The following is a 25570-nucleotide window of genomic DNA, read 5'->3' as shown; positions in this document are numbered from 1 at the left end:
TTACATTTCCTTTTCTCTCTCTCTCCGAGCAGATCATGGGAGTCCACGTATTGAGGTGACATGTATTGCCCGTGCCCCCCTCCCCCCCGTTTTCTGATTCATTTATTTCTCATTTTCTCCCAGCGTATGGTGGGGGTACCAATGTTAAGGTCAGCTGCATCGCCCTGTCCCCGCCTCCCCCCTCGGGTCAGAGCTTCAAGTGCGCCCATGCCCCGGTTGGTGCGCACCCACCCCATTCCTAATGGATGTGCACGCCCATCCCCTCCCCACGCCCGCCCGACACCCACCCGATGAAGGCGATTCCTCTGTGTCCACTTAGGTGTCCATCGGTTCCTACCAATCTGCCGGCGAGCGCGCGCACGTGGCGCTCTTGTGTCCGTTCTTGGGACACTTGGCTTACTGGAACGGGTTCCAGCTCTGGCCGGGAGAACACGAGAGGTGCCCTCTCACCGCTGTTCCTCATAGCTGAACGGCACTCCGTGGTGTCCACGCGCCACATTTCATTAATGCACCCGTGGATCGATGGGCACTCGGGGCGCTTCCACATCTTTGCGATTGTGAATGGCGCCCTAACTGTAACCCTGACCCCTACCCAGCCCAGTCTCCTCTGCCCCAGCCTGAGGCGCTCCTCCCCCGCCAGGCCCGTCACTGTCCTGGTCCCCTGCCTGACCGGCTCCTTCCCGCCCGGCCTGTCACCGTCCTCTGCCCCTGCGTGACACGCTCCTCCCCGCCCGGCCCATCACCTTGGCCCCTGCCTGACTCGCTCCTCCCCACCTCGGGCTCCTCCGTCGCCTGGGCCTTCCAAGGGCTTGGTGTGGACGCTGCTTCCAGGAAGCCCTCCAGGAACCCGGCAGCAGGGCGGCCGCAGCAGTCTCGCGCGGGGCACGTGCCCCCACTGTGCCGCGGGGGCCCAGCCTGGTGTCTTCTCTGAGGCCCTGCGGCTGCCGCTCCCCGCGAGGGGAGAGCCGTGGAGGTGGGGACCGCCTCCTGGTGGGGACGTACACCCAGCTCTCCGCCGCGTCGGATTCCGGGGCTCTCTGTCCTGCCTGCCCGGAGGCCCAGCTGGCCTGCGGGTCCTTAGAGTGGCAGAAACGTCCTCAAGCTGATATTGCCAGTCAGGTGGGTGTCTGCACTTTTGTGCCGGGCACCCCGGGGAGGCCCAGGGGCTGGCTGGACAACGCGGCCTGCTGGGGGTCGGGGGTGCGCTTTGGAGGAGCAACCGATGCCCTTTGGACTTTGCTAGCAGCGTCTGAGGTGTCTCTGAGCCCTGCTCCATGTCGGGGAGAGGAGGAGGAGCAGGAGGAGGAGGAGGAGGAGGAGGAGGTGGCAGGGGCCGTGACCTACAGTCGTGTTCCCGGGGTGGCACGGCATGTGGCTTCTTCCACAGGCTGCTTGGCCTGGGCTCCCTGCACCTGGGCCTTTGGAGGACTGGCCCTGTTCTTGCCGACACTTCCTGCAGGGACCCAGAGCTGGGAGGTTGCATCTCCCAGACCTGGGTCGGGCAGAGCCCCAGCGGGCCATGCCCACAACCTCTCTCAGCACGGGTCCCCCAGAAGGCTTCTTTGGGACCAGGATTCTCTTGCGGGTGACTGTTTAAGGTCTGGCCCCTGGGTGGAGGGGCACCAGGAGTAGAGGAGCAGGAAGGGGAAGGGGGTGGCCAGGCGAGGGGACACTTTGAGGCCAAGTCCAAGCTTCAGCCTGATCCTCCTGGGAACCCCGGGGTGTACATCACACCTCCTGGTTGTCCTGCTCTGAGACCGGGACCCGGGCTTCGCATTTTCACAGCAGCCAGTCGTGGGCTGAGGACACCTGGGGCGTTGGGAACTCCCTGGCTTCTCCTTGGTTTAACATCTGAGCTGCTTGTGAATCGAGCCGCCACACACGCCCGAGTGCAGGTGTCTTCTGCACAGACTGTGGGCCTCGCTCTTCTGAATGCCGCTAGCTCGCCACCCACCCACGGGTGAACCTGGTCAGGGTACTTTCTCTAATGAGCAGACTCTGACCCCGGCGGGCTACCGGTGTTTTCATTTGCTCCTTTCTTTCTTCCATTTTGGGAAAGGCTTCCTTACTGGGTTTGGAAATCTCCTGTGCCTTTCCTCGCCTATTCTGTCAGCTTTAAATTTCTCTTTCAGTTGCCACCCTCACAGATGTATTAGGAAACTCTTTTCGGTGCATTCATTAGTGAAATGACCCAGATGAAGCTCGAATCCAATAGCTAATCGCCGATTTTTAGCAAGTCCACACCCCGGGGTGGTTGGGGTCCAATCCACCCCGGGCCAGGCCCAGGCCCCTTGGACCGGGCCAGAGAAGGACACAGAGCAGGGTCCGGCCCCCACGGTAGCGGTGCCCGCAGTTCTCCAAGGGCTTGGGGGTTTTCCAGAGGGAGGAGACAGAGGGGATTGATTTCTTCAGAGCCCCCCAAACCACCCCACCCCACCCCACCCCACCCCACCCCACCCCACCCATGGGACACATCCCGAGAGACGCCCCTACACTCGCTCCCCTCCCCCATGCGCTGTGCCCCAGCCCTGGCCCTGGGGAATAGGCGGCAGCCCACGCACAGGGCGGGGGGCACAGCTGAAAGGGTTTGTGGGGGAGGGCGGCCCCTGGCTGGGGGCAAAGGTCGAGCGCCCCGCGCGCGCGTGCGCAGTCAGCAGCGGCGGCGCGCTGGGGGTGGGGGGCGGGTAGGTGAAGGAGGCGAGGCGAGGAGAGGAGGGGGGCTGGAAGGTCTCCACCTTGGCGGGTCCACCCGTGGAGGCCCATCTCGCGCGCGCGCGCACGCGTGTGTGTGTGTGTGTGTGTGGACAGCCCCCCACGCCGCCCCGCCCCTCTCCCCAGTCCCGCGGAGCCCGCCGGACCCGGCCGGCGAGGGGAAGCGCAGAGAGGCTCGGCTTCTTGAGCGGGGCAGGGGCGCCCTCCACCGTCTCCGGCCAAGCCGGCCTGAACGCGCCCGGTCTCGTCTGATCTCCGAAGCTAAGCAGGGTCGGGCCTGGTTAGTACTTGGATGGGAGACCGCCCGGGAATACCGGGTGCCGTAGGCTTTTGTTTTTTTTGTTTTTTGCCTCTTGTTCTGTCCCCTTTCTGGGAGCGCGGCGGCGGTCCGGGGGATCACCCCCACCCTCAGCGCCCGTCGCGGTGCCTGGCGCCCCAGCCCGCACCGTGGGGCCTCCTCTTGTCCCGAGCCGTGACACCGCCGCCACGCGGCAGCATGCGTGGCATCTGGACTGTCAGGTGTCAGACCAAAGGTCTGGTCTGTGGGAACCGACACGCTGGAGGAAACCTTGAGAGGCTGAGAGGGGAGGGAGTTCCAGGAGAATTCCAGGACGTCATTTTGAGCGAGTATGTGACCAGAACTCGTCCCGTTGCTTTTGGGGTTCTACGGGCTACACGTAGGAATCTTTGGTGGTGGCACTGGATGTTGGGGGATCCGGAGTCACACGCAGACCTGCTCCACAGGCCTCATTTTACTTTTCTTTTCGGATTCATTTTCTGAAAAGGTGTCTCTTATCTCTATGATTACATTTCCTTTTCTCTCTCTCTCCGAGCAGATCATGGGAGTCCACGTATTGAGGTGACATGTATTGCCCGTGCCCCCCTCCCCCCCGTTTTCTGATTCATTTATTTCTCATTTTCTCCCAGCGTATGGTGGGGGTACCAATGTTAAGGTCAGCTGCATCGCCCTGTCCCCGCCTCCCCCCTCGGGTCAGAGCTTCAAGTGCGCCCATGCCCCGGTTGGTGCGCACCCACCCCATTCCTAATGGATGTGCACGCCCATCCCCTCCCCACGCCCGCCCGACACCCACCCGATGAAGGCGATTCCTCTGTGTCCACTTAGGTGTCCATCGGTTCCTACCAATCTGCCGGCGAGCGCGCGCACGTGGCGCTCTTGTGTCCGTTCTTGGGACACTTGGCTTACTGGAACGGGTTCCAGCTCTGGCCGGGAGAACACGAGAGGTGCCCTCTCACCGCTGTTCCTCATAGCTGAACGGCACTCCGTGGTGTCCACGCGCCACATTTCATTAATGCACCCGTGGATCGATGGGCACTCGGGGCGCTTCCACATCTTTGCGATTGTGAATGGCGCCCTAACTGTAACCCTGACCCCTACCCAGCCCAGTCTCCTCTGCCCCAGCCTGAGGCGCTCCTCCCCCGCCAGGCCCGTCACTGTCCTGGTCCCCTGCCTGACCGGCTCCTTCCCGCCCGGCCTGTCACCGTCCTCTGCCCCTGCGTGACACGCTCCTCCCCGCCCGGCCCATCACCTTGGCCCCTGCCTGACTCGCTCCTCCCCACCTCGGGCTCCTCCGTCGCCTGGGCCTTCCAAGGGCTTGGTGTGGACGCTGCTTCCAGGAAGCCCTCCAGGAACCCGGCAGCAGGGCGGCCGCAGCAGTCTCGCGCGGGGCACGTGCCCCCACTGTGCCGCGGGGGCCCAGCCTGGTGTCTTCTCTGAGGCCCTGCGGCTGCCGCTCCCCGCGAGGGGAGAGCCGTGGAGGTGGGGACCGCCTCCTGGTGGGGACGTACACCCAGCTCTCCGCCGCGTCGGATTCCGGGGCTCTCTGTCCTGCCTGCCCGGAGGCCCAGCTGGCCTGCGGGTCCTTAGAGTGGCAGAAACGTCCTCAAGCTGATATTGCCAGTCAGGTGGGTGTCTGCACTTTTGTGCCGGGCACCCCGGGGAGGCCCAGGGGCTGGCTGGACAACGCGGCCTGCTGGGGGTCGGGGGTGCGCTTTGGAGGAGCAACCGATGCCCTTTGGACTTTGCTAGCAGCGTCTGAGGTGTCTCTGAGCCCTGCTCCATGTCGGGGAGAGGAGGAGGAGCAGGAGGAGGAGGAGGAGGAGGAGGAGGTGGCAGGGGCCGTGACCTACAGTCGTGTTCCCGGGGTGGCACGGCATGTGGCTTCTTCCACAGGCTGCTTGGCCTGGGCTCCCTGCACCTGGGCCTTTGGAGGACTGGCCCTGTTCTTGCCGACACTTCCTGCAGGGACCCAGAGCTGGGAGGTTGCATCTCCCAGACCTGGGTCGGGCAGAGCCCCAGCGGGCCATGCCCACAACCTCTCTCAGCACGGGTCCCCCAGAAGGCTTCTTTGGGACCAGGATTCTCTTGCGGGTGACTGTTTAAGGTCTGGCCCCTGGGTGGAGGGGCACCAGGAGTAGAGGAGCAGGAAGGGGAAGGGGGTGGCCAGGCGAGGGGACACTTTGAGGCCAAGTCCAAGCTTCAGCCTGATCCTCCTGGGAACCCCGGGGTGTACATCACACCTCCTGGTTGTCCTGCTCTGAGACCGGGACCCGGGCTTCGCATTTTCACAGCAGCCAGTCGTGGGCTGAGGACACCTGGGGCGTTGGGAACTCCCTGGCTTCTCCTTGGTTTAACATCTGAGCTGCTTGTGAATCGTGCCGCCACACACGCCCGAGTGCAGGTGTCTTCTGCACAGACTGCGGGCCTCGCTCTTCTGAATGCCGCTAGCTCGCCACCCACCCACGGGTGAACCTGGTCAGGGTACTTTCTCTAAGGAGCAGACTCTGACCCCGGCGGGCTACCGGTGTTTTCATTTGCTCCTTTCTTTCTTCCATTTCGGGAAAGGCTTCCTTACTGGGTTTGGAAATCTCCTGTGCCTTTCCTCGCCTATTCTGTCAGCTTTAAATTTCTCTTTCAGTTGCCACCCTCACAGATGTATTAGGAAACTCTTTTCGGAGCATTCATTAGTGAAATGACCCAGATGAAGCTCGAATCCAATAGCTCATCGCCGATTTTTAGCAAGTCCACACCCCGGGGTGGTTGGGGTCCAATCCACCCCGGGCCAGGCCCAGGCCCCTTGGACCGGGCCAGAGAAGGACACAGAGCAGGGTCCGGCCCCCACGGTAGCGGTGCCCGCAGTTCTCCAAGGGCTTGGGGGTTTTCCAGAGGGAGGAGACAGAGGGGATTGATTTCTTCAGAGCCCCCCAAACCACCCCACCCCACCCCACCCCACCCCACCCCACCCCACCCATGGGACACATCCCGAGAGACGCCCCTACACTCGCTCCCCTCCCCCATGCGCTGTGCCCCAGCCCTGGCCCTGGGGAATAGGCGGCAGCCCACGCACAGGGCGGGGGGCACAGCTGAAAGGGTTTGTGGGGGAGGGCGGCCCCTGGCTGGGGGCAAAGGTCGAGCGCCCCGCGCGCGCGTGCGCAGTCAGCAGCGGCGGCGCGCTGGGGGTGGGGGGCGGGTAGGTGAAGGAGGCGAGGCGAGGAGAGGAGGGGGGCTGGAAGGTCTCCACCTTGGCGGGTCCACCCGTGGAGGCCCATCTCGCGCGCGCGCGCACGCGTGTGTGTGTGTGTGTGTGTGGACAGCCCCCCACGCCGCCCCGCCCCTCTCCCCAGTCCCGCGGAGCCCGCCGGACCCGGCCGGCGAGGGGAAGCGCAGAGAGGCTCGGCTTCTTGAGCGGGGCAGGGGCGCCCTCCACCGTCTCCGGCCAAGCCGGCCTGAACGCGCCCGGTCTCGTCTGATCTCCGAAGCTAAGCAGGGTCGGGCCTGGTTAGTACTTGGATGGGAGACCGCCCGGGAATACCGGGTGCCGTAGGCTTTTGTTTTTTTTGTTTTTTGCCTCTTGTTCTGTCCCCTTTCTGGGAGCGCGGCGGCGGTCCGGGGGATCACCCCCACCCTCAGCGCCCGTCGCGGTGCCTGGCGCCCCAGCCCGCACCGTGGGGCCTCCTCTTGTCCCGAGCCGTGACACCGCCGCCACGCGGCAGCATGCGTGGCATCTGGACTGTCAGGTGTCAGACCAAAGGTCTGGTCTGTGGGAACCGACACGCTGGAGGAAACCTTGAGAGGCTGAGAGGGGAGGGAGTTCCAGGAGAATTCCAGGACGTCATTTTGAGCGAGTATGTGACCAGAACTCGTCCCGTTGCTTTTGGGGTTCTACGGGCTACACGTAGGAATCTTTGGTGGTGGCACTGGATGTTGGGGGATCCGGAGTCACACGCAGACCTGCTCCACAGGCCTCATTTTACTTTTCTTTTCGGATTCATTTTCTGAAAAGGTGTCTCTTATCTCTATGATTACATTTCCTTTTCTCTCTCTCTCCGAGCAGATCATGGGAGTCCACGTATTGAGGTGACATGTATTGCCCGTGCCCCCCTCCCCCCCGTTTTCTGATTCATTTATTTCTCATTTTCTCCCAGCGTATGGTGGGGGTACCAATGTTAAGGTCAGCTGCATCGCCCTGTCCCCGCCTCCCCCCTCGGGTCAGAGCTTCAAGTGCGCCCATGCCCCGGTTGGTGCGCACCCACCCCATTCCTAATGGATGTGCACGCCCATCCCCTCCCCACGCCCGCCCGACACCCACCCGATGAAGGCGATTCCTCTGTGTCCACTTAGGTGTCCATCGGTTCCTACCAATCTGCCGGCGAGCGCGCGCACGTGGCGCTCTTGTGTCCGTTCTTGGGACACTTGGCTTACTGGAACGGGTTCCAGCTCTGGCCGGGAGAACACGAGAGGTGCCCTCTCACCGCTGTTCCTCATAGCTGAACGGCACTCCGTGGTGTCCACGCGCCACATTTCATTAATGCACCCGTGGATCGATGGGCACTCGGGGCGCTTCCACATCTTTGCGATTGTGAATGGCGCCCTAACTGTAACCCTGACCCCTACCCAGCCCAGTCTCCTCTGCCCCAGCCTGAGGCGCTCCTCCCCCGCCAGGCCCGTCACTGTCCTGGTCCCCTGCCTGACCGGCTCCTTCCCGCCCGGCCTGTCACCGTCCTCTGCCCCTGCGTGACACGCTCCTCCCCGCCCGGCCCATCACCTTGGCCCCTGCCTGACTCGCTCCTCCCCACCTCGGGCTCCTCCGTCGCCTGGGCCTTCCAAGGGCTTGGTGTGGACGCTGCTTCCAGGAAGCCCTCCAGGAACCCGGCAGCAGGGCGGCCGCAGCAGTCTCGCGCGGGGCACGTGCCCCCACTGTGCCGCGGGGGCCCAGCCTGGTGTCTTCTCTGAGGCCCTGCGGCTGCCGCTCCCCGCGAGGGGAGAGCCGTGGAGGTGGGGACCGCCTCCTGGTGGGGACGTACACCCAGCTCTCCGCCGCGTCGGATTCCGGGGCTCTCTGTCCTGCCTGCCCGGAGGCCCAGCTGGCCTGCGGGTCCTTAGAGTGGCAGAAACGTCCTCAAGCTGATATTGCCAGTCAGGTGGGTGTCTGCACTTTTGTGCCGGGCACCCCGGGGAGGCCCAGGGGCTGGCTGGACAACGCGGCCTGCTGGGGGTCGGGGGTGCGCTTTGGAGGAGCAACCGATGCCCTTTGGACTTTGCTAGCAGCGTCTGAGGTGTCTCTGAGCCCTGCTCCATGTCGGGGAGAGGAGGAGGAGCAGGAGGAGGAGGAGGAGGAGGAGGAGGTGGCAGGGGCCGTGACCTACAGTCGTGTTCCCGGGGTGGCACGGCATGTGGCTTCTTCCACAGGCTGCTTGGCCTGGGCTCCCTGCACCTGGGCCTTTGGAGGACTGGCCCTGTTCTTGCCGACACTTCCTGCAGGGACCCAGAGCTGGGAGGTTGCATCTCCCAGACCTGGGTCGGGCAGAGCCCCAGCGGGCCATGCCCACAACCTCTCTCAGCACGGGTCCCCCAGAAGGCTTCTTTGGGACCAGGATTCTCTTGCGGGTGACTGTTTAAGGTCTGGCCCCTGGGTGGAGGGGCACCAGGAGTAGAGGAGCAGGAAGGGGAAGGGGGTGGCCAGGCGAGGGGACACTTTGAGGCCAAGTCCAAGCTTCAGCCTGATCCTCCTGGGAACCCCGGGGTGTACATCACACCTCCTGGTTGTCCTGCTCTGAGACCGGGACCCGGGCTTCGCATTTTCACAGCAGCCAGTCGTGGGCTGAGGACACCTGGGGCGTTGGGAACTCCCTGGCTTCTCCTTGGTTTAACATCTGAGCTGCTTGTGAATCGTGCCGCCACACACGCCCGAGTGCAGGTGTCTTCTGCACAGACTGCGGGCCTCGCTCTTCTGAATGCCGCTAGCTCGCCACCCACCCACGGGTGAACCTGGTCAGGGTACTTTCTCTAAGGAGCAGACTCTGACCCCGGCGGGCTACCGGTGTTTTCATTTGCTCCTTTCTTTCTTCCATTTCGGGAAAGGCTTCCTTACTGGGTTTGGAAATCTCCTGTGCCTTTCCTCGCCTATTCTGTCAGCTTTAAATTTCTCTTTCAGTTGCCACCCTCACAGATGTATTAGGAAACTCTTTTCGGAGCATTCATTAGTGAAATGACCCAGATGAAGCTCGAATCCAATAGCTCATCGCCGATTTTTAGCAAGTCCACACCCCGGGGTGGTTGGGGTCCAATCCACCCCGGGCCAGGCCCAGGCCCCTTGGACCGGGCCAGAGAAGGACACAGAGCAGGGTCCGGCCCCCACGGTAGCGGTGCCCGCAGTTCTCCAAGGGCTTGGGGGTTTTCCAGAGGGAGGAGACAGAGGGGATTGATTTCTTCAGAGCCCCCCAAACCACCCCACCCCACCCCACCCCACCCCACCCCACCCCACCCATGGGACACATCCCGAGAGACGCCCCTACACTCGCTCCCCTCCCCCATGCGCTGTGCCCCAGCCCTGGCCCTGGGGAATAGGCGGCAGCCCACGCACAGGGCGGGGGGCACAGCTGAAAGGGTTTGTGGGGGAGGGCGGCCCCTGGCTGGGGGCAAAGGTCGAGCGCCCCGCGCGCGCGTGCGCAGTCAGCAGCGGCGGCGCGCTGGGGGTGGGGGGCGGGTAGGTGAAGGAGGCGAGGCGAGGAGAGGAGGGGGGCTGGAAGGTCTCCACCTTGGCGGGTCCACCCGTGGAGGCCCATCTCGCGCGCGCGCGCACGCGTGTGTGTGTGTGTGTGTGTGTGTGTGTGTGTGTGTGTGTGTGTGTACAGCCCCCCACGCCGCCCCGCCCCTCTCCCCAGTCCCGCGGAGCCCGCCGGACCCGGCCGGCGAGGGGAAGCGCAGAGAGGCTCGGCTTCTTGAGCGGGGCAGGGGCGCCCTCCACCGTCTCCGGCCAAGCCGGCCTGAACGCGCCCGGTCTCGTCTGATCTCCGAAGCTAAGCAGGGTCGGGCCTGGTTAGTACTTGGATGGGAGACCGCCCGGGAATACCGGGTGCCGTAGGCTTTTGTTTTTTTTGTTTTTTGCCTCTTGTTCTGTCCCCTTTCTGGGAGCGCGGCGGCGGTCCGGGGGATCACCCCCACCCTCAGCGCCCGTCGCGGTGCCTGGCGCCCCAGCCCGCACCGTGGGGCCTCCTCTTGTCCCGAGCCGTGACACCGCCGCCACGCGGCAGCATGCGTGGCATCTGGACTGTCAGGTGTCAGACCAAAGGTCTGGTCTGTGGGAACCGACACGCTGGAGGAAACCTTGAGAGGCTGAGAGGGGAGGGAGTTCCAGGAGAATTCCAGGACGTCATTTTGAGCGAGTATGTGACCAGAACTCGTCCCGTTGCTTTTGGGGTTCTACGGGCTACACGTAGGAATCTTTGGTGGTGGCACTGGATGTTGGGGGATCCGGAGTCACACGCAGACCTGCTCCACAGGCCTCATTTTACTTTTCTTTTCGGATTCATTTTCTGAAAAGGTGTCTCTTATCTCTATGATTACATTTCCTTTTCTCTCTCTCTCCGAGCAGATCATGGGAGTCCACGTATTGAGGTGACATGTATTGCCCGTGCCCCCCTCCCCCCCGTTTTCTGATTCATTTATTTCTCATTTTCTCCCAGCGTATGGTGGGGGTACCAATGTTAAGGTCAGCTGCATCGCCCTGTCCCCGCCTCCCCCCTCGGGTCAGAGCTTCAAGTGCGCCCATGCCCCGGTTGGTGCGCACCCACCCCATTCCTAATGGATGTGCACGCCCATCCCCTCCCCACGCCCGCCCGACACCCACCCGATGAAGGCGATTCCTCTGTGTCCACTTAGGTGTCCATCGGTTCCTACCAATCTGCCGGCGAGCGCGCGCACGTGGCGCTCTTGTGTCCGTTCTTGGGACACTTGGCTTACTGGAACGGGTTCCAGCTCTGGCCGGGAGAACACGAGAGGTGCCCTCTCACCGCTGTTCCTCATAGCTGAACGGCACTCCGTGGTGTCCACGCGCCACATTTCATTAATGCACCCGTGGATCGATGGGCACTCGGGGCGCTTCCACATCTTTGCGATTGTGAATGGCGCCCTAACTGTAACCCTGACCCCTACCCAGCCCAGTCTCCTCTGCCCCAGCCTGAGGCGCTCCTCCCCCGCCAGGCCCGTCACTGTCCTGGTCCCCTGCCTGACCGGCTCCTTCCCGCCCGGCCTGTCACCGTCCTCTGCCCCTGCGTGACACGCTCCTCCCCGCCCGGCCCATCACCTTGGCCCCTGCCTGACTCGCTCCTCCCCACCTCGGGCTCCTCCGTCGCCTGGGCCTTCCAAGGGCTTGGTGTGGACGCTGCTTCCAGGAAGCCCTCCAGGAACCCGGCAGCAGGGCGGCCGCAGCAGTCTCGCGCGGGGCACGTGCCCCCACTGTGCCGCGGGGGCCCAGCCTGGTGTCTTCTCTGAGGCCCTGCGGCTGCCGCTCCCCGCGAGGGGAGAGCCGTGGAGGTGGGGACCGCCTCCTGGTGGGGACGTACACCCAGCTCTCCGCCGCGTCGGATTCCGGGGCTCTCTGTCCTGCCTGCCCGGAGGCCCAGCTGGCCTGCGGGTCCTTAGAGTGGCAGAAACGTCCTCAAGCTGATATTGCCAGTCAGGTGGGTGTCTGCACTTTTGTGCCGGGCACCCCGGGGAGGCCCAGGGGCTGGCTGGACAACGCGGCCTGCTGGGGGTCGGGGGTGCGCTTTGGAGGAGCAACCGATGCCCTTTGGACTTTGCTAGCAGCGTCTGAGGTGTCTCTGAGCCCTGCTCCATGTCGGGGAGAGGAGGAGGAGCAGGAGGAGGAGGAGGAGGAGGAGGAGGTGGCAGGGGCCGTGACCTACAGTCGTGTTCCCGGGGTGGCACGGCATGTGGCTTCTTCCACAGGCTGCTTGGCCTGGGCTCCCTGCACCTGGGCCTTTGGAGGACTGGCCCTGTTCTTGCCGACACTTCCTGCAGGGACCCAGAGCTGGGAGGTTGCATCTCCCAGACCTGGGTCGGGCAGAGCCCCAGCGGGCCATGCCCACAACCTCTCTCAGCACGGGTCCCCCAGAAGGCTTCTTTGGGACCAGGATTCTCTTGCGGGTGACTGTTTAAGGTCTGGCCCCTGGGTGGAGGGGCACCAGGAGTAGAGGAGCAGGAAGGGGAAGGGGGTGGCCAGGCGAGGGGACACTTTGAGGCCAAGTCCAAGCTTCAGCCTGATCCTCCTGGGAACCCCGGGGTGTACATCACACCTCCTGGTTGTCCTGCTCTGAGACCGGGACCCGGGCTTCGCATTTTCACAGCAGCCAGTCGTGGGCTGAGGACACCTGGGGCGTTGGGAACTCCCTGGCTTCTCCTTGGTTTAACATCTGAGCTGCTTGTGAATCGTGCCGCCACACACGCCCGAGTGCAGGTGTCTTCTGCACAGACTGCGGGCCTCGCTCTTCTGAATGCCGCTAGCTCGCCACCCACCCACGGGTGAACCTGGTCAGGGTACTTTCTCTAAGGAGCAGACTCTGACCCCGGCGGGCTACCGGTGTTTTCATTTGCTCCTTTCTTTCTTCCATTTCGGGAAAGGCTTCCTTACTGGGTTTGGAAATCTCCTGTGCCTTTCCTCGCCTATTCTGTCAGCTTTAAATTTCTCTTTCAGTTGCCACCCTCACAGATGTATTAGGAAACTCTTTTCGGAGCATTCATTAGTGAAATGACCCAGATGAAGCTCGAATCCAATAGCTCATCGCCGATTTTTAGCAAGTCCACACCCCGGGGTGGTTGGGGTCCAATCCACCCCGGGCCAGGCCCAGGCCCCTTGGACCGGGCCAGAGAAGGACACAGAGCAGGGTCCGGCCCCCACGGTAGCGGTGCCCGCAGTTCTCCAAGGGCTTGGGGGTTTTCCAGAGGGAGGAGACAGAGGGGATTGATTTCTTCAGAGCCCCCCAAACCACCCCACCCCACCCCACCCCACCCCACCCCACCCCACCCATGGGACACATCCCGAGAGACGCCCCTACACTCGCTCCCCTCCCCCATGCGCTGTGCCCCAGCCCTGGCCCTGGGGAATAGGCGGCAGCCCACGCACAGGGCGGGGGGCACAGCTGAAAGGGTTTGTGGGGGAGGGCGGCCCCTGGCTGGGGGCAAAGGTCGAGCGCCCCGCGCGCGCGTGCGCAGTCAGCAGCGGCGGCGCGCTGGGGGTGGGGGGCGGGTAGGTGAAGGAGGCGAGGCGAGGAGAGGAGGGGGGCTGGAAGGTCTCCACCTTGGCGGGTCCACCCGTGGAGGCCCATCTCGCGCGCGCGCGCACGCGTGTGTGTGTGTGTGTGTGTGTGTGTGTGTGTGTGTGTGTGTGTGTACAGCCCCCCACGCCGCCCCGCCCCTCTCCCCAGTCCCGCGGAGCCCGCCGGACCCGGCCGGCGAGGGGAAGCGCAGAGAGGCTCGGCTTCTTGAGCGGGGCAGGGGCGCCCTCCACCGTCTCCGGCCAAGCCGGCCTGAACGCGCCCGGTCTCGTCTGATCTCCGAAGCTAAGCAGGGTCGGGCCTGGTTAGTACTTGGATGGGAGACCGCCCGGGAATACCGGGTGCCGTAGGCTTTTGTTTTTTTTGTTTTTTGCCTCTTGTTCTGTCCCCTTTCTGGGAGCGCGGCGGCGGTCCGGGGGATCACCCCCACCCTCAGCGCCCGTCGCGGTGCCTGGCGCCCCAGCCCGCACCGTGGGGCCTCCTCTTGTCCCGAGCCGTGACACCGCCGCCACGCGGCAGCATGCGTGGCATCTGGACTGTCAGGTGTCAGACCAAAGGTCTGGTCTGTGGGAACCGACACGCTGGAGGAAACCTTGAGAGGCTGAGAGGGGAGGGAGTTCCAGGAGAATTCCAGGACGTCATTTTGAGCGAGTATGTGACCAGAACTCGTCCCGTTGCTTTTGGGGTTCTACGGGCTACACGTAGGAATCTTTGGTGGTGGCACTGGATGTTGGGGGATCCGGAGTCACACGCAGACCTGCTCCACAGGCCTCATTTTACTTTTCTTTTCGGATTCATTTTCTGAAAAGGTGTCTCTTATCTCTATGATTACATTTCCTTTTCTCTCTCTCTCCGAGCAGATCATGGGAGTCCACGTATTGAGGTGACATGTATTGCCCGTGCCCCCCTCCCCCCCGTTTTCTGATTCATTTATTTCTCATTTTCTCCCAGCGTATGGTGGGGGTACCAATGTTAAGGTCAGCTGCATCACCCTGTCCCCGCCTCCCCCCTCGGGTCAGAGCTTCAAGTGCGCCCATGCCCCGGTTGGTGCGCACCCACCCCATTCCTAATGGATGTGCACGCCCATCCCCTCCCCACGCCCGCCCGACACCCACCCGATGAAGGCGATTCCTCTGTGTCCACTTAGGTGTCCATCGGTTCCTACCAATCTGCCGGCGAGCGCGCGCACGTGGCGCTCTTGTGTCCGTTCTTGGGACACTTGGCTTACTGGAACGGGTTCCAGCTCTGGCCGGGAGAACACGAGAGGTGCCCTCTCACCGCTGTTCCTCATAGCTGAACGGCACTCCGTGGTGTCCACGCGCCACATTTCATTAATGCACCCGTGGATCGATGGGCACTCGGGGCGCTTCCACATCTTTGCGATTGTGAATGGCGCCCTAACTGTAACCCTGACCCCTACCCAGCCCAGTCTCCTCTGCCCCAGCCTGAGGCGCTCCTCCCCCGCCAGGCCCGTCACTGTCCTGGTCCCCTGCCTGACCGGCTCCTTCCCGCCCGGCCTGTCACCGTCCTCTGCCCCTGCGTGACACGCTCCTCCCCGCCCGGCCCATCACCTTGGCCCCTGCCTGACTCGCTCCTCCCCACCTCGGGCTCCTCCGTCGCCTGGGCCTTCCAAGGGCTTGGTGTGGACGCTGCTTCCAGGAAGCCCTCCAGGAACCCGGCAGCAGGGCGGCCGCAGCAGTCTCGCGCGGGGCACGTGCCCCCACTGTGCCGCGGGGGCCCAGCCTGGTGTCTTCTCTGAGGCCCTGCGGCTGCCGCTCCCCGCGAGGGGAGAGCCGTGGAGGTGGGGACCGCCTCCTGGTGGGGACGTACACCCAGCTCTCCGCCGCGTCGGATTCCGGGGCTCTCTGTCCTGCCTGCCCGGAGGCCCAGCTGGCCTGCGGGTCCTTAGAGTGGCAGAAACGTCCTCAAGCTGATATTGCCAGTCAGGTGGGTGTCTGCACTTTTGTGCCGGGCACCCCGGGGAGGCCCAGGGGCTGGCTGGACAACGCGGCCTGCTGGGGGTCGGGGGTGCGCTTTGGAGGAGCAACCGATGCCCTTTGGACTTTGCTAGCAGCGTCTGAGGTGTCTCTGAGCCCTGCTCCATGTCGGGGAGAGGAGGAGGAGCAGGAGGAGGAGGAGGAGGAGGAGGAGGTGGCAGGGGCCGTGACCTACAGTCGTGTTCCCGGGGTGGCACGGCATGTGGCTTCTTCCACAGGCTGCTTGGCCTGGGCTCCCTGCACCTGGGCCTTTGGAGGACTGGCCCTGTTCTTGCCGACACTTCCTGCAGGGACCCAGAGCTGGGAGGTTGCATCTCCCAGACCTGGGTCGGGCAGAGCCCCAGCGGGCCATGCCCACAACCTCTCTCAGCACGGGTCCCCCAGAAGGCTTCTTTGGGACCAGGATTCTCTTGCGGGTGACTGTTTAAGGTCTGGCCCCTGGGTGGAGGGGCACCAGGAGTAGAGGAGCAGGAAGGGGAAGGGGGTGGCCAGGCGAGGGGACACTTTGAGGCCAAGTCCAAGCTTCAGCCTGATCCTCCTGGGAACCCCGGGGTGTACATCACACCTCCTGGTTGTCCTGCTCTGAGACCGGGACCCGGGCTTCGCATTTTCACAGCAGCCAGTCGTGGGCTGAGGACACCTGGGGCGTTGGGAACTCCCTGGCTTCTCCTTGGTTTAACATCTGAGCTGCTTGTGAATCGTGCCGCCACACACGCCCGAGTGCAGGTGTCTTCTGCACAGACTGCGGGCCTCGCTCTTCTGAATGCCGCTAGCTCGCCACCCACCCACGGGTGAACCTGGTCAGGGTACTTTCTCTAAGGAGCAGACTCTGACCCCGGCGGGCTACCGGTGTTTTCATTTGCTCCTTTCTTTCTTCCATTTCGGGAAAGGCTTCCTTACTGGGTTTGGAAATCTCCTGTGCCTTTCCTCGCCTATTCTGTCAGCTTTAAATTTCTCTTTCAGTTGCCACCCTCACAGATGTATTAGGAAACTCTTTTCGGAGCATTCATTAGTGAAATGACCCAGATGAAGCTCGAATCCAATAGCTCATCGCCGATTTTTAGCAAGTCCACACCCCGGGGTGGTTGGGGTCCAATCCACCCCGGGCCAGGCCCAGGCCCCTTGGACCGGGCCAGAGAAGGACACAGAGCAGGGTCCGGCCCCCACGGTAGCGGTGCCCGCAGTTCTCCAAGGGCTTGGGGGTTTTCCAGAGGGAGGAGACAGAGGGGATTGATTTCTTCAGAGCCCCCCAAACCACCCCACCCCACCCCACCCCACCCCACCCCACCCCACCCATGGGACACATCCCGAGAGACGCCCCTACACTCGCTCCCCTCCCCCATGCGCTGTGCCCCAGCCCTGGCCCTGGGGAATAGGCGGCAGCCCACGCACAGGGCGGGGGGCACAGCTGAAAGGGTTTGTGGGGGAGGGCGGCCCCTGGCTGGGGGCAAAGGTCGAGCGCCCCGCGCGCGCGTGCGCAGTCAGCAGCGGCGGCGCGCTGGGGGTGGGGGGCGGGTAGGTGAAGGAGGCGAGGCGAGGAGAGGAGGGGGGCTGGAAGGTCTCCACCTTGGCGGGTCCACCCGTGGAGGCCCATCTCGCGCGCGCGCGCACGCGTGTGTGTGTGTGTGTGTGTGTGTGTGTGTGTGTGTGTGTGTGTGTACAGCCCCCCACGCCGCCCCGCCCCTCTCCCCAGTCCCGCGGAGCCCGCCGGACCCGGCCGGCGAGGGGAAGCGCAGAGAGGCTCGGCTTCTTGAGCGGGGCAGGGGCGCCCTCCACCGTCTCCGGCCAAGCCGGCCTGAACGCGCCCGGTCTCGTCTGATCTCCGAAGCTAAGCAGGGTCGGGCCTGGTTAGTACTTGGATGGGAGACCGCCCGGGAATACCGGGTGCCGTAGGCTTTTGTTTTTTTTGTTTTTTGCCTCTTGTTCTGTCCCCTTTCTGGGAGCGCGGCGGCGGTCCGGGGGATCACCCCCACCCTCAGCGCCCGTCGCGGTGCCTGGCGCCCCAGCCCGCACCGTGGGGCCTCCTCTTGTCCCGAGCCGTGACACCGCCGCCACGCGGCAGCATGCGTGGCATCTGGACTGTCAGGTGTCAGACCAAAGGTCTGGTCTGTGGGAACCGACACGCTGGAGGAAACCTTGAGAGGCTGAGAGGGGAGGGAGTTCCAGGAGAATTCCAGGACGTCATTTTGAGCGAGTATGTGACCAGAACTCGTCCCGTTGCTTTTGGGGTTCTACGGGCTACACGTAGGAATCTTTGGTGGTGGCACTGGATGTTGGGGGATCCGGAGTCACACGCAGACCTGCTCCACAGGCCTCATTTTACTTTTCTTTTCGGATTCATTTTCTGAAAAGGTGTCTCTTATCTCTATGATTACATTTCCTTTTCTCTCTCTCTCCGAGCAGATCATGGGAGTCCACGTATTGAGGTGACATGTATTGCCCGTGCCCCCCTCCCCCCCGTTTTCTGATTCATTTATTTCTCATTTTCTCCCAGCGTATGGTGGGGGTACCAATGTTAAGGTCAGCTGCATCGCCCTGTCCCCGCCTCCCCCCTCGGGTCAGAGCTTCAAGTGCGCCCATGCCCCGGTTGGTGCGCACCCACCCCATTCCTAATGGATGTGCACGCCCATCCCCTCCCCACGCCCGCCCGACACCCACCCGATGAAGGCGATTCCTCTGTGTCCACTTAGGTGTCCATCGGTTCCTACCAATCTGCCGGCGAGCGCGCGCACGTGGCGCTCTTGTGTCCGTTCTTGGGACACTTGGCTTACTGGAACGGGTTCCAGCTCTGGCCGGGAGAACACGAGAGGTGCCCTCTCACCGCTGTTCCTCATAGCTGAACGGCACTCCGTGGTGTCCACGCGCCACATTTCATTAATGCACCCGTGGATCGATGGGCACTCGGGGCGCTTCCACATCTTTGCGATTGTGAATGGCGCCCTAACTGTAACCCTGACCCCTACCCAGCCCAGTCTCCTCTGCCCCAGCCTGAGGCGCTCCTCCCCCGCCAGGCCCGTCACTGTCCTGGTCCCCTGCCTGACCGGCTCCTTCCCGCCCGGCCTGTCACCGTCCTCTGCCCCTGCGTGACACGCTCCTCCCCGCCCGGCCCATCACCTTGGCCCCTGCCTGACTCGCTCCTCCCCACCTCGGGCTCCTCCGTCGCCTGGGCCTTCCAAGGGCTTGGTGTGGACGCTGCTTCCAGGAAGCCCTCCAGGAACCCGGCAGCAGGGCGGCCGCAGCAGTCTCGCGCGGGGCACGTGCCCCCACTGTGCCGCGGGGGCCCAGCCTGGTGTCTTCTCTGAGGCCCTGCGGCTGCCGCTCCCCGCGAGGGGAGAGCCGTGGAGGTGGGGACCGCCTCCTGGTGGGGACGTACACCCAGCTCTCCGCCGCGTCGGATTCCGGGGCTCTCTGTCCTGCCTGCCCGGAGGCCCAGCTGGCCTGCGGGTCCTTAGAGTGGCAGAAACGTCCTCAAGCTGATATTGCCAGTCAGGTGGGTGTCTGCACTTTTGTGCCGGGCACCCCGGGGAGGCCCAGGGGCTGGCTGGACAACGCGGCCTGCTGGGGGTCGGGGGTGCGCTTTGGAGGAGCAACCGATGCCCTTTGGACTTTGCTAGCAGCGTCTGAGGTGTCTCTGAGCCCTGCTCCATGTCGGGGAGAGGAGGAGGAGCAGGAGGAGGAGGAGGAGGAGGAGGAGGTGGCAGGGGCCGTGACCTACAGTCGTGTTCCCGGGGTGGCACGGCATGTGGCTTCTTCCACAGGCTGCTTGGCCTGGGCTCCCTGCACCTGGGCCTTTGGAGGACTGGCCCTGTTCTTGCCGACACTTCCTGCAGGGACCCAGAGCTGGGAGGTTGCATCTCCCAGACCTGGGTCGGGCAGAGCCCCAGCGGGCCATGCCCACAACCTCTCTCAGCACGGGTCCCCCAGAAGGCTTCTTTGGGACCAGGATTCTCTTGCGGGTGACTGTTTAAGGTCTGGCCCCTGGGTGGAGGGGCACCAGGAGTAGAGGAGCAGGAAGGGGAAGGGGGTGGCCAGGCGAGGGGACACTTTGAGGCCAAGTCCAAGCTTCAGCCTGATCCTCCTGGGAACCCCGGGGTGTACATCACACCTCCTGGTTGTCCTGCTCTGAGACCGGGACCCGGGCTTCGCATTTTCACAGCAGCCAGTCGTGGGCTGAGGACACCTGGGGCGTTGGGAACTCCCTGGCTTCTCCTTGGTTTAACATCTGAGCTGCTTGTGAATCGTGCCGCCACACACGCCCGAGTGCAGGTGTCTTCTGCACAGACTGCGGGCCTCGCTCTTCTGAATGCCGCTAGCTCGCCACCCACCCACGGGTGAACCTGGTCAGGGTACTTTCTCTAAGGAGCAGACTCTGACCCCGGCGGGCTACCGGTGTTTTCATTTGCTCCTTTCTTTCTTCCATTTCGGGAAAGGCTTCCTTACTGGGTTTGGAAATCTCCTGTGCCTTTCCTCGCCTATTCTGTCAGCTTTAAATTTCTCTTTCAGTTGCCACCCTCACAGATGTATTAGGAAACTCTTTTCGGAGCATTCATTAGTGAAATGACCCAGATGAAGCTCGAATCCAATAGCTCATCGCCGATTTTTAGCAAGTCCACACCCCGGGGTGGTTGGGGTCCAATCCACCCCGGGCCAGGCCCAGGCCCCTTGGACCGGGCCAGAGAAGGACACAGAGCAGGGTCCGGCCCCCACGGTAGCGGTGCCCGCAGTTCTCCAAGGGCTTGGGGGTTTTCCAGAGGGAGGAGACAGAGGGGATTGATTTCTTCAGAGCCCCCCAAACCACCCCACCCCACCCCACCCCACCCCACCCCACCCCACCCATGGGACACATCCCGAGAGACGCCCCTACACTCGCTCCCCTCCCCCATGCGCTGTGCCCCAGCCCTGGCCCTGGGGAATAGGCGGCAGCCCACGCACAGGGCGGGGGGCACAGCTGAAAGGGTTTGTGGGGGAGGGCGGCCCCTGGCTGGGGGCAAAGGTCGAGCGCCCCGCGCGCGCGTGCGCAGTCAGCAGCGGCGGCGCGCTGGGGGTGGGGGGCGGGTAGGTGAAGGAGGCGAGGCGAGGAGAGGAGGGGGGCTGGAAGGTCTCCACCTTGGCGGGTCCACCCGTGGAGGCCCATCTCGCGCGCGCGCGCACGCGTGTGTGTGTGTGTGTGTGTGTGTGTGTGTGTGTGTGTGTGTGTGTACAGCCCCCCACGCCGCCCCGCCCCTCTCCCCAGTCCCGCGGAGCCCGCCGGACCCGGCCGGCGAGGGGAAGCGCAGAGAGGCTCGGCTTCTTGAGCGGGGCAGGGGCGCCCTCCACCGTCTCCGGCCAAGCCGGCCTGAACGCGCCCGGTCTCGTCTGATCTCCGAAGCTAAGCAGGGTCGGGCCTGGTTAGTACTTGGATGGGAGACCGCCCGGGAATACCGGGTGCCGTAGGCTTTTGTTTTTTTTGTTTTTTGCCTCTTGTTCTGTCCCCTTTCTGGGAGCGCGGCGGCGGTCCGGGGGATCACCCCCACCCTCAGCGCCCGTCGCGGTGCCTGGCGCCCCAGCCCGCACCGTGGGGCCTCCTCTTGTCCCGAGCCGTGACACCGCCGCCACGCGGCAGCATGCGTGGCATCTGGACTGTCAGGTGTCAGACCAAAGGTCTGGTCTGTGGGAACCGACACGCTGGAGGAAACCTTGAGAGGCTGAGAGGGGAGGGAGTTCCAGGAGAATTCCAGGACGTCATTTTGAGCGAGTATGTGACCAGAACTCGTCCCGTTGCTTTTGGGGTTCTACGGGCTACACGTAGGAATCTTTGGTGGTGGCACTGGATGTTGGGGGATCCGGAGTCACACGCAGACCTGCTCCACAGGCCTCATTTTACTTTTCTTTTCGGATTCATTTTCTGAAAAGGTGTCTCTTATCTCTATGATTACATTTCCTTTTCTCTCTCTCTCCGAGCAGATCATGGGAGTCCACGTATTGAGGTGACATGTATTGCCCGTGCCCCCCTCCCCCCCGTTTTCTGATTCATTTATTTCTCATTTTCTCCCAGCGTATGGTGGGGGTACCAATGTTAAGGTCAGCTGCATCACCCTGTCCCCGCCTCCCCCCTCGGGTCAGAGCTTCAAGTGCGCCCATGCCCCGGTTGGTGCGCACCCACCCCATTCCTAATGGATGTGCACGCCCATCCCCTCCCCACGCCCGCCCGACACCCACCCGATGAAGGCGATTCCTCTGTGTCCACTTAGGTGTCCATCGGTTCCTACCAATCTGCCGGCGAGCGCGCGCACGTGGCGCTCTTGTGTCCGTTCTTGGGACACTTGGCTTACTGGAACGGGTTCCAGCTCTGGCCGGGAGAACACGAGAGGTGCCCTCTCACCGCTGTTCCTCATAGCTGAACGGCACTCCGTGGTGTCCACGCGCCACATTTCATTAATGCACCCGTGGATCGATGGGCACTCGGGGCGCTTCCACATCTTTGCGATTGTGAATGGCGCCCTAACTGTAACCCTGACCCCTACCCAGCCCAGTCTCCTCTGCCCCAGCCTGAGGCGCTCCTCCCCCGCCAGGCCCGTCACTGTCCTGGTCCCCTGCCTGACCGGCTCCTTCCCGCCCGGCCTGTCACCGTCCTCTGCCCCTGCGTGACACGCTCCTCCCCGCCCGGCCCATCACCTTGGCCCCTGCCTGACTCGCTCCTCCCCACCTCGGGCTCCTCCGTCGCCTGGGCCTTCCAAGGGCTTGGTGTGGACGCTGCTTCCAGGAAGCCCTCCAGGAACCCGGCAGCAGGGCGGCCGCAGCAGTCTCGCGCGGGGCACGTGCCCCCACTGTGCCGCGGGGGCCCAGCCTGGTGTCTTCTCTGAGGCCCTGCGGCTGCCGCTCCCCGCGAGGGGAGAGCCGTGGAGGTGGGGACCGCCTCCTGGTGGGGACGTACACCCAGCTCTCCGCCGCGTCGGATTCCGGGGCTCTCTGTCCTGCCTGCCCGGAGGCCCAGCTGGCCTGCGGGTCCTTAGAGTGGCAGAAACGTCCTCAAGCTGATATTGCCAGTCAGGTGGGTGTCTGCACTTTTGTGCCGGGCACCCCGGGGAGGCCCAGGGGCTGGCTGGACAACGCGGCCTGCTGGGGGTCGGGGGTGCGCTTTGGAGGAGCAACCGATGCCCTTTGGACTTTGCTAGCAGCGTCTGAGGTGTCTCTGAGCCCTGCTCCATGTCGGGGAGAGGAGGAGGAGCAGGAGGAGGAGGAGGAGGAGGAGGAGGTGGCAGGGGCCGTGACCTACAGTCGTGTTCCCGGGGTGGCACGGCATGTGGCTTCTTCCACAGGCTGCTTGGCCTGGGCTCCCTGCACCTGGGCCTTTGGAGGACTGGCCCTGTTCTTGCCGACACTTCCTGCAGGGACCCAGAGCTGGGAGGTTGCATCTCCCAGACCTGGGTCGGGCAGAGCCCCAGCGGGCCATGCCCACAACCTCTCTCAGCACGGGTCCCCCAGAAGGCTTCTTTGGGACCAGGATTCTCTTGCGGGTGACTGTTTAAGGTCTGGCCCCTGGGTGGAGGGGCACCAGGAGTAGAGGAGCAGGAAGGGGAAGGGGGTGGCCAGGCGAGGGGACACTTTGAGGCCAAGTCCAAGCTTCAGCCTGATCCTCCTGGGAACCCCGGGGTGTACATCACACCTCCTGGTTGTCCTGCTCTGAGACCGGGACCCGGGCTTCGCATTTTCACAGCAGCCAGTCGTGGGCTGAGGACACCTGGGGCGTTGGGAACTCCCTGGCTTCTCCTTGGTTTAACATCTGAGCTGCTTGTGAATCGTGCCGCCACACACGCCCGAGTGCAGGTGTCTTCTGCACAGACTGCGGGCCTCGCTCTTCTGAATGCCGCTAGCTCGCCACCCACCCACGGGTGAACCTGGTCAGGGTACTTTCTCTAAGGAGCAGACTCTGACCCCGGCGGGCTACCGGTGTTTTCATTTGCTCCTTTCTTTCTTCCATTTCGGGAAAGGCTTCCTTACTGGGTTTGGAAATCTCCTGTGCCTTTCCTCGCCTATTCTGTCAGCTTTAAATTTCTCTTTCAGTTGCCACCCTCACAGATGTATTAGGAAACTCTTTTCGGAGCATTCATTAGTGAAATGACCCAGATGAAGCTCGAATCCAATAGCTCATCGCCGATTTTTAGCAAGTCCACACCCCGGGGTGGTTGGGGTCCAATCCACCCCGGGCCAGGCCCAGGCCCCTTGGACCGGGCCAGAGAAGGACACAGAGCAGGGTCCGGCCCCCACGGTAGCGGTGCCCGCAGTTCTCCAAGGGCTTGGGGGTTTTCCAGAGGGAGGAGACAGAGGGGATTGATTTCTTCAGAGCCCCCCAAACCACCCCACCCCACCCCACCCCACCCCACCCCACCCCACCCATGGGACACATCCCGAGAGACGCCCCTACACTCGCTCCCCTCCCCCATGCGCTGTGCCCCAGCCCTGGCCCTGGGGAATAGGCGGCAGCCCACGCACAGGGCGGGGGGCACAGCTGAAAGGGTTTGTGGGGGAGGGCGGCCCCTGGCTGGGGGCAAAGGTCGAGCGCCCCGCGCGCGCGTGCGCAGTCAGCAGCGGCGGCGCGCTGGGGGTGGGGGGCGGGTAGGTGAAGGAGGCGAGGCGAGGAGAGGAGGGGGGCTGGAAGGTCTCCACCTTGGCGGGTCCACCCGTGGAGGCCCATCTCGCGCGCGCGCGCACGCGTGTGTGTGTGTGTGTGTGTGTGTGTGTGTGTGTGTGTGTGTGTGTACAGCCCCCCACGCCGCCCCGCCCCTCTCCCCAGTCCCGCGGAGCCCGCCGGACCCGGCCGGCGAGGGGAAGCGCAGAGAGGCTCGGCTTCTTGAGCGGGGCAGGGGCGCCCTCCACCGTCTCCGGCCAAGCCGGCCTGAACGCGCCCGGTCTCGTCTGATCTCCGAAGCTAAGCAGGGTCGGGCCTGGTTAGTACTTGGATGGGAGACCGCCCGGGAATACCGGGTGCCGTAGGCTTTTGTTTTTTTTGTTTTTTGCCTCTTGTTCTGTCCCCTTTCTGGGAGCGCGGCGGCGGTCCGGGGGATCACCCCCACCCTCAGCGCCCGTCGCGGTGCCTGGCGCCCCAGCCCGCACCGTGGGGCCTCCTCTTGTCCCGAGCCGTGACACCGCCGCCACGCGGCAGCATGCGTGGCATCTGGACTGTCAGGTGTCAGACCAAAGGTCTGGTCTGTGGGAACCGACACGCTGGAGGAAACCTTGAGAGGCTGAGAGGGGAGGGAGTTCCAGGAGAATTCCAGGACGTCATTTTGAGCGAGTATGTGACCAGAACTCGTCCCGTTGCTTTTGGGGTTCTACGGGCTACACGTAGGAATCTTTGGTGGTGGCACTGGATGTTGGGGGATCCGGAGTCACACGCAGACCTGCTCCACAGGCCTCATTTTACTTTTCTTTTCGGATTCATTTTCTGAAAAGGTGTCTCTTATCTCTATGATTACATTTCCTTTTCTCTCTCTCTCCGAGCAGATCATGGGAGTCCACGTATTGAGGTGACATGTATTGCCCGTGCCCCCCTCCCCCCCGTTTTCTGATTCATTTATTTCTCATTTTCTCCCAGCGTATGGTGGGGGTACCAATGTTAAGGTCAGCTGCATCGCCCTGTCCCCGCCTCCCCCCTCGGGTCAGAGCTTCAAGTGCGCCCATGCCCCGGTTGGTGCGCACCCACCCCATTCCTAATGGATGTGCACGCCCATCCCCTCCCCACGCCCGCCCGACACCCACCCGATGAAGGCGATTCCTCTGTGTCCACTTAGGTGTCCATCGGTTCCTACCAATCTGCCGGCGAGCGCGCGCACGTGGCGCTCTTGTGTCCGTTCTTGGGACACTTGGCTTACTGGAACGGGTTCCAGCTCTGGCCGGGAGAACACGAGAGGTGCCCTCTCACCGCTGTTCCTCATAGCTGAACGGCACTCCGTGGTGTCCACGCGCCACATTTCATTAATGCACCCGTGGATCGATGGGCACTCGGGGCGCTTCCACATCTTTGCGATTGTGAATGGCGCCCTAACTGTAACCCTGACCCCTACCCAGCCCAGTCTCCTCTGCCCCAGCCTGAGGCGCTCCTCCCCCGCCAGGCCCGTCACTGTCCTGGTCCCCTGCCTGACCGGCTCCTTCCCGCCCGGCCTGTCACCGTCCTCTGCCCCTGCGTGACACGCTCCTCCCCGCCCGGCCCATCACCTTGGCCCCTGCCTGACTCGCTCCTCCCCACCTCGGGCTCCTCCGTCGCCTGGGCCTTCCAAGGGCTTGGTGTGGACGCTGCTTCCAGGAAGCCC

At 63.7% G+C, this 25570-nt stretch overlaps 7 pseudogenes; all 7 read left to right on the top strand.

Moving 5' to 3' along the window:
- Positions 1–2922: 2922 nt before the first annotated feature.
- On the top strand, positions 2923–3041 carry LOC142862765 (uncharacterized; annotated as a pseudogene).
- A 3397-nt stretch (positions 3042–6438) lies between these two features.
- On the top strand, positions 6439–6557 carry LOC142862764 (uncharacterized; annotated as a pseudogene).
- Positions 6558–9978: 3421 nt separating this feature from the next.
- LOC142862763 (uncharacterized) lies at positions 9979–10097 on the top strand (annotated as a pseudogene).
- Positions 10098–13518: 3421 nt separating this feature from the next.
- On the top strand, positions 13519–13637 carry LOC142862761 (uncharacterized; annotated as a pseudogene).
- A 3421-nt stretch (positions 13638–17058) lies between these two features.
- On the top strand, positions 17059–17177 carry LOC142862760 (uncharacterized; annotated as a pseudogene).
- A 3421-nt stretch (positions 17178–20598) lies between these two features.
- On the top strand, positions 20599–20717 carry LOC142862759 (uncharacterized; annotated as a pseudogene).
- Positions 20718–24138: 3421 nt separating this feature from the next.
- On the top strand, positions 24139–24257 carry LOC142862758 (uncharacterized; annotated as a pseudogene).
- Positions 24258–25570: the final 1313 nt, after the last annotated feature.

The sequence above is a fragment of the Microcebus murinus genome, chromosome 20 (genome assembly GCF_040939455.1).
Source record: "Microcebus murinus isolate Inina chromosome 20, M.murinus_Inina_mat1.0, whole genome shotgun sequence".
NCBI lineage: Eukaryota > Metazoa > Chordata > Mammalia > Primates > Cheirogaleidae > Microcebus > Microcebus murinus.
Note: the sequence above shows the minus strand (reverse complement) of the source record. Positions and strands in the feature narration are given on the sequence as shown.